The sequence below is a fragment of the Oncorhynchus mykiss genome, chromosome 24 (genome assembly GCF_013265735.2).
Source record: "Oncorhynchus mykiss isolate Arlee chromosome 24, USDA_OmykA_1.1, whole genome shotgun sequence".
Lineage (NCBI taxonomy): Eukaryota > Metazoa > Chordata > Actinopteri > Salmoniformes > Salmonidae > Oncorhynchus > Oncorhynchus mykiss.
The window spans coordinates 35,461,497-35,467,496 of NC_048588.1; the positions used below are offsets into that span (position 1 = coordinate 35,461,497).

The 6,000-nt window shown below is 45.2% G+C and overlaps 1 protein-coding gene across 2 annotated transcripts in view; it reads right to left on the bottom strand.

The window, feature by feature from the left end:
* Positions 1–5,739, bottom strand: part of LOC110503240 (rho guanine nucleotide exchange factor 26) — an 81,445-nt gene extending 75,706 nt beyond the window's left edge. The window contains exon 1 of one of the 2 annotated variants that reach the window (XM_036961332.1): positions 5,184–5,739. The gene's annotated coding sequence lies outside the window, so the exon portion shown is untranslated. Of the gene's footprint in view, positions 1–5,115 lie in introns of both variants that reach the window. The other variant, XM_036961333.1, reaches the window with a different exon arrangement.
* Positions 5,740–6,000: the final 261 nt, after the last annotated feature.

Below are 6,000 nucleotides of genomic sequence, written 5' to 3' on the forward strand. Positions count from 1 at the left end.
TCATTCTGCCTTCTCTCTACAGTCGTCAGTCATTCTGCCTCCTCCCTACAGTTGTCTGTCATTCTGCCTCCTCTCTACAGTCGTCAGTCATTCTGCCTCCTCCCTACAGTTGTCAGTCATTCTGCCTTCTCCAAACAGTTGTCAGTCATTCTGCCTTCTCCAGACAGTTGTCAGTCATTCTGCCTTCTCCAAACAGTTCTCAGTCATTCTGCCTCCTCTCTACAGTCGTCAGTCATTCTGCCTCCTCCATACAGTTGTCTGTCATTCTGCCTCCTCCCTACAGTTGTCTGTCATTCTGCCTTCTCTCTACAGTCGTCAGTCATTCTGCCTCCTCCCTACAGTTGTCTGTCATTCTGCCTCCTCTCTACAGTTGTCAGTCATTCTGCCTTCTCCCTACAGTTGTCTGTCATTCTGCCTTCTCCCTACAGTCGTCAGTCATTCTGCCTCCTCCCTACAGTTGTCTGTCATTCTGCCTTCTCCCTACAGTTGTCAGTCATTCTGCCTTCTCCCTACAGTTGTCTGTCATTCTGCCTTCTCCCTACAGTTGTCAGTCATTCTGCCTTCTCCCTACAGTTGTCTGTCATTCTGCCTTCTCCAGACAGTCGTCAGTCATTCTGCCTTCTCCCTACAGTTGTCAGTCATTCTGCCTTCTCCCTACAGTTGTCAGTCATTCTGCCTCCTCCCTACAGTCGTCAGTCATTCTGCCTTCTCCCTACAGTTGTCAGTCATTCTGCCTTCTCCCTACAGTTGTCAGTCATTCTGCCTTCACTCTACAGTTGTCTGTCATTCTGCCTTCTCCCTACAGTTGTCAGTCATTCTGCCTTCACTCTACAGTTGTCTGTCATTCTGCCTTCTCCCTACAGTTGTCAGTCATTCTGCCTTCACTCTACAGTTGTCTGTCATTCTGCCTTCTCCCTACAGTCGTCAGTCATTCTGACTTCACTCTACAGTTGTCTGTCATTCTGCCTTCTCCCTACAGTTGTCTGTCATTCTGCCTTCACTCTACAGTTGTCTGTCATTCTGCCTTCTCTCTACAGTTGTCTGTCATTCTGCCTTCTCCCTACAGTCCTGTCATTCTGCCTTCTCCCTACAGTTGTCAGTCATTCTGCCTTCTCCAGACAGTTGTCAGTCATTCTGCCTTCACTCTACAGTTGTCTGTCATTCTGCCTTCTCCCTACAGTTGTCAGTCATTCTGCCTTCACTCTACAGTTGTCTGTCATTCTGCCTTCTCCCTACAGTTGTCAGTCATTCTGCCTTCACTCTACAGTTGTCTGTCATTCTGCCTTCTCCCTACAGTTCTGTCATTCTGCCTTCTCCCTACAGTCCTGTCATTCTGCCTTCTCCCTACAGTTCTGTCATTCTGCCTTCTCCCTACAGTCGTCAGTCATTCTGCCTTCTCCCTACAGTCGTCAGTCATTCTGCCTTCTCCCTACAGTTCTGTCATTCTGCCTTCTCCCTACAGTCGTCAGTCATTCTGCCTTCACTCTACAGTTGTCTGTCATTCTGCCTTCTCCCTACAGTTCTGTCATCCTGCCTTCTCCCTGCAGTTGTCTGTCATCCTGCCTTCTCCAGACAGTCGTCAGTCATTCTGCCTTCTCCCTGCAGTTCTCAGTCATTCTGCCTCCTCTCTACAGTCGTCAGTCATTCTGCCTTCTCCAGACAGTTGTCAGTCATTTAGCTATGGAGCCTCCATCCTACTAAACTACACTGTAGTAGTTACAGACCCATACAGCCTCCATCCTACTAAACTACACTGTAGTAGTTAGACCCATACAGCCTACATCCTACTAAACTACACTGTAGTAGTTACAGATCCATACAGCCTCCATCCTACTAAACTACACTGTAGTAGTTAGACCCATACAGCCTCCATCCTACTAAACTACACTGTAGTAGTTAGACCCATACAGCCTCCATCCTACTAAACTACACTGTAGTAGTTACAGATCCATACAGCCTCCATCCTACTAAACTACACTGTAGTAGTTAGACCCATACAGCCTCCATCCTACTAAACTACACTGTAGTAGTTACAGATCCATACAGCCTCCATCCTACTAAACTACACTGTAGTAGTTAGACCCATACAGCCTCCATCCTACTAAACTACACTGTAGTAGTTAGACCCATACAGCCTCCATCCTACTAAACTACACTGTAGTAGTTACAGATCCATACAGCCTCCACTCTACAGTTGTCTGTCATTCTGCCTTCTCCCTACAGTCCTGTCATTCTGCCTTCTCCCTACAGTTCTGTCATTCTGCCTTCTCCCTACAGTCCTGTCATTCTGCCTTCTCCCTACAGTTCTGTCATTCTGCCTTCTCCCTACAGTTCTGTCATTCTGCCTTCTCCCTACAGTCGTCAGTCATTCTGCCTTCTCCCTACAGTCGTCAGTCATTCTGCCTTCACTCTACAGTTGTCTGTCATTCTGCCTTCTCCCTACAGTTCTGTCATCCTGCCTTCTCCCTGCAGTTGTCTGTCATCCTGCCTTCTCCAGACAGTCGTCAGTCATTCTGCCTTCTCCCTGCAGTTCTCAGTCATTCTGCCTCCTCTCTACAGTCGTCAGTCATTCTGCCTTCTCCAGACAGTTGTCAGTCATTTAGCTATGGAGCCTCCATCCTACTAAACTACACTGTAGTAGTTACAGACCCATACAGCCTCCATCCTACTAAACTACACTGTAGTAGTTAGACCCATACAGCCTACATCCTACTAAACTACACTGTAGTAGTTACAGATCCATACAGCCTCCATCCTACTAAACTACACTGTAGTAGTTAGACCCATACAGCCTCCATCCTACTAAACTACACTGTAGTAGTTAGACCCATACAGCCTCCATCCTACTAAACTACACTGTAGTAGTTACAGATCCATACAGCCTCCATCCTACTAAACTACACTGTAGTAGTTAGACCCATACAGCCTCCATCCTACTAAACTACACTGTAGTAGTTACAGATCCATACAGCCTCCATCCTACTAAACTACACTGTAGTAGTTACAGACCCATACAGCCTCCATCCTACTAAACTACACTGTAGTAGTTACAGATCCATACAGCCTCCATCCTACTAAACTACACTGTAGTAGTTACAGACCCATACAGCCTCCATCCTACTAAACTACACTGTAGTAGTTAGACCCATACAGCCTCCATCCTACTAAACTACACTGTAGTAGTTAGACCCATACAGCCTCCATCCTACTAAACTACACTGTAGTAGTTACAGATCCATACAGCCTCCATCCTACTAAACTACACTGTAGTAGTTAGACCCATACAGCCTCCATCCTACTAAACTACACTGTAGTAGTTACAGATCCATACAGCCTCCATCCTACTAAACTACACTGTAGTAGTTACAGACCCATACAGCCTCCATCCTACTAAACTACACTGTAGTAGTTAGACCCATACAGCCTCCATCCTACTAAACTACACTGTAGTAGTTAGACCCATACAGCCTCCATCCTACTAAACTACACTGTAGTAGTTACAGACCCATACAGCCTCCATCCTACTAAACTACACTGTAGTAGTTACAGATCCATACAGCCTCCATCCTACTAAACTACACTGTAGTAGTTACAGATCCATACAGCCTCCATCCTACTAAACTACACTGTAGTAGTTAGACCCATACAGCCTCCATCCTACTAAACTACACTGTAGTAGTTACAGATCCATACAGCCTCCATCCTACTAAACTACACTGTAGCAGTTACAGATGCCTCCATCCTACTAAACTACACTGTAGTAGTTAGACCCATACAGGTATTGAGCCTCCATCCTACTAAACTACACTGTAGTAGTTACAGATCCATACAGCCTCCATCCTACTAAACTACACTGTAGTAGTTACAGATCCATACAGCCTCCATCCTACTAAACTACACTGTAGTAGTTACAGATCCATACAGCCTCCATCCTACTAAACTACACTGTAGTAGTTACAGATCCATACAGCCTCCATCCTACTAAACTACACTGTAGTAGTTACAGATCCATACAGCCTCCATCCTACTAAACTACACTGTAGTAGTTACAGATCCATACAGCCTCCATCCTACTAAACTACACTGTAGTAGTTACAGACCCATACAGCTATGGAGCCTCCATCCTACTAAACTACACTGTAGTAGTTAGACCCATACAGCCTCCATCCTACTAAACTACACTGTAGCAGTTACAGACCCATACAGCTATGGAGCCTCCATCCTACTAAACTACACTGTAGTAGTTAGACCCATACAGCCTCCATCCTACTAAACTACACTGTAGCAGTTACAGACCCATACAGCCTCCATCCTACTAAACTACACTGTAGTGGTTACAGACCCATACAGCCTCCATCCTACTAAACTACACTGTATCAGTTACAGATCCATACAGCTATGGAGCCTCCATCCCATGAAACTACACTTCCAGTACATTCCTGAGTTACACAGTTATGATTACACACACAGGTGTTTGGTGCTTGCTAGATAGCTAATTAACACAGGTGTTTGGTGCTTGCTAGATAGCTAATTAACACAGGTGATCGATCGCCTCCTCTTCCATCTGTTTTCCATAAACAAGCGCTGTAACATGGATATATGTCCGTGTGGAAACACTAACCCTAAACGTATCAATGTGTGTATCAATTTAATAACCCTTTGTTATGTTTTGTTAATGTAAATGATTTTTCGCTGATATGCGTCCAAAACAGTACCGCCAGACATGCATGTTAATGTTCAGCCCGAGCGGTGGGAGATGTGGACAAAACTTCCCCTTGAAGAAGACGCATTCCTCTAATGATTCTTAGTGTAATGGACCTTATAAGTCATGATCAGGGCCTGGGTCGTTCCTTTACCACTGCACCAATAGCCTAATATCCATGAATAGTACCGATCAGATCAGACAACAGATCCCTGATACAGCAGAGGACTGACAGACAGGCATGCAGACAGCGGAGGAAGGTTTACTCTGAATTATAACGCTCTGGAGGAGTCACGGTTAAGAGCTATGCAGCAGAACATGTTCAGACAACACACGTTGTCTTTGCAGAGAAGTAGGCTGGCTCGTGTAACCAAGTAGCCACAGAAAGAGAGAGAAACAGTTTCCACATTGACCTGTAAAAGAGCGGTTCCCACGGCGAGCGTGTCTTCTAGTAGCCCCGTGAGGGACAAGACAGACGTACCTTTCTACTGACTGGTCATGGTGCCTGTGTCCTGGACTTCTCAATGGACTAGACAACGTTTTCTTGTTGTTTTGACAGCTTATTTATGCTTGAGGTAAACTATTCCTTTGTGCAACAACAACAAAAAGAGTTGTCTTATCAGTAATCCGGCGACCGTCGGCTGTTTTCAGAGTATCTCAAAGTCCTGTGTTTTGTTGGGTAGTACCCGAGTGACCCGGGTTGAGTGTTCAGGAGGAGAGGACTGGGACAGAGAGGAGGAGTGCCGAACAGCACAGAAGCCATCCCAAGTTCACCTGACGTCATGTGTACTACAACTCGACCGTCTTGGACTTGTAAACTAAAGCTAAGGGAGGCTATAAAACATTCCAAGGGAAAAGAAAACGTCCTAAATAATGTAGGAATATAGTCAACAAAATCACAGCGTCCATACGGACAAAAAAATGATTTACATTTGGGACAAGTTTTGTAAAGGGAAGTGTGGGACTTAGTTCAAAATGTAAAAAAAGTTCAGTGATTTAGCGCCACCCTGTGGTTCTATAGAGTACAGCCACAGTAGACGACAAGAAGTCGAGAGTAGAACACTTGTTTCTACTAATACATACGTGCACAACTTTTCCTACACAGATTCCAATGACAGTGGTAACTCAAGACTTCTGAGTGATAAATATTATCCAATATGTTTTTTTTTTAATACAGTAGGCTAGACCTACATTAGCTCTGGAGAGCCCAAGGTGGCTCATAGCCTGTCTCTGACTTGGGTTCTCAGCTGATGGTATATGCAGGACAGCTGGCTCCGTGTGAACTACAATCCCGACGC